Genomic DNA, 1,822 nt, shown 5'->3' with positions numbered 1-1,822 from the left:
TTTTTTTTGTTAAGAAGACTAAGAGTAAAAGATGTTTTATATGACACATTCTACCAGTGTCCCAAGTTTCAAAGTGTTTCGTTAGTGTTTCGTTAAGAAAATACTGGCGCCCCCGTTTTAAAATAGATCCCAACTTTTTATCATCGTATTCATTTACTCTAGGAAAGCTTCCGACTTTGGTATGGAAGCAGAGGACTTATGGGCTCTGCTCAAAAGATACGTTCGACAAATTTGCGGAAATAGCCAAGTTCCATGATGGTATGTCTGCCACGATTTTTTTACACTTCATGGCCTCCTTTTTAGTTGCTTATGGAGTAAAGCAGAGCTGTGTACTCGTTCCAAAACTATTTGCATTATTTCTGGCTGTTGCGCACCAAGGGATTGCAAGTCACCTCACAGGTGGAGTGTACATCCGTACGAGAGTGGATGGTGGTTTGTTAAATCTAACTAGTGTAAGATCCATTTGCGAGTGTCATGATATGTGCATTTGTGAACTTCTTTTCGATGATGTATCAGTTCTTGTGGCTCATTCTTTGGAATATATTCAGAAAATTACACATTATTTGAATGTACAGTGACAGCTTCCGTCTTGTCAATGAACGCAAAAGAGACCGAAATTTCAACCTAAACTTGGAGTACTGGGACATTATCCTCTAACCACTATGACCATAAATCTACCTCTGGGTGCATTGAAATTCACATATCTGAGTAGAGCGAATTCTGGTGCAAACAGCCTGGAGAGATGAATAACCTCATTAGTAATCTGCTGTTGCTTTCGGGAAGTTTGATGAATGACTTGCGAACGACGAGACATAAAACTGTCATCAAAAGGCAAAGAGCATTTCTTGGCAAGACTACATCTCCAGCCAGGAAATCATGCAGTGCGCAAATATGCCTAGCACTGAGTGTATCCGGCTGGAATCGCAGTTGCACTGGGTGGGGCACGTAAATTTTAAGGAGAATATTCGAATCCTGAAAGGCTGTACTCTACAGTGAGCTGAAATACTAAAGCCGAAGGTACACGTTACAAGGATGTAATCTATAATATTTTATAGAAGCAAGTGGACTGATTGCAATTGCATGGGACAAGACAGCGAAGGAAGGTTTATAAAGAAAGGAGTAAATTTTTCAGCCTCGAATTGGATGAAAGAAGAAAATGTAAGAAAAAGCTAGAGCAAGACTCACTACATCAGGACTGCTAACAAATTTTCTGCAATACCCGTTGTCATCATTGTGCTAGCACCTTTAATCTATAATCCTAGTGCAAAACATCGTCAATGAGGTTTCTTCATATTTCGACTACAGTTGATGCTAGTAGTAGTAGTAGTAGTAATAGTAGTAGTAGTAGTAGTAGATGTGTGTGTGTGGTGTTTGTGTATGCGTGCGTATGTAATTGCTGATGTAGAAGACTACAGTTATCGTCTTCTCTCATTTCAGTATCTTTCATCTCTCACTTTCTCTTTCTCTCTTTCTCTCTCCTCCCCTCTCTGATGATATAGACTTCATCAGGATGTCATCAGTAACTCTACGTGGATGCTCAGCCTTCTAGAAATAACAGCTAAATTCTCCACACACCACATTTACCGTCTCAGACGAACACATTGGGTAATTAGACCCAGATACGTCATGTGAAAAAAGCTGGGATGCTCACAAGTGGAATGTCTGCTTATAGTCCTGTTTGATCAACTCTGACCTGGGGCTAAGTAACAGACAAAAGGTTAAAATGACGAAATATATAACTTTACTTGTATCATAGTGAGTGTGTGTGTGCGTGTGTGTGTGCGTGTGTGTGTGCGTGTGTGTGTGCGTGTGTGTGTGTGCG

General features: G+C 40.3%; 1 protein-coding gene across 1 annotated transcript in view; it reads right to left on the bottom strand.

Moving 5' to 3' along the window:
* LOC106874086 (evolutionarily conserved signaling intermediate in Toll pathway, mitochondrial) overlaps positions 1–1,292 on the bottom strand; it is a 51,866-nt gene extending 50,574 nt beyond the window's left edge. The window contains exon 1 of the mRNA XM_014921686.2: positions 1,186–1,292. The gene's annotated coding sequence lies outside the window, so the exon portion shown is untranslated. The remainder of the gene's footprint in view (positions 1–1,185) is intronic.
* Positions 1,293–1,822: the final 530 nt, after the last annotated feature.

Source organism: Octopus bimaculoides, chromosome 2 (assembly GCF_001194135.2).
Source record: "Octopus bimaculoides isolate UCB-OBI-ISO-001 chromosome 2, ASM119413v2, whole genome shotgun sequence".
Lineage (NCBI taxonomy): Eukaryota > Metazoa > Mollusca > Cephalopoda > Octopoda > Octopodidae > Octopus > Octopus bimaculoides.
This window is presented reverse-complemented; position numbering and strand designations above follow the sequence as displayed.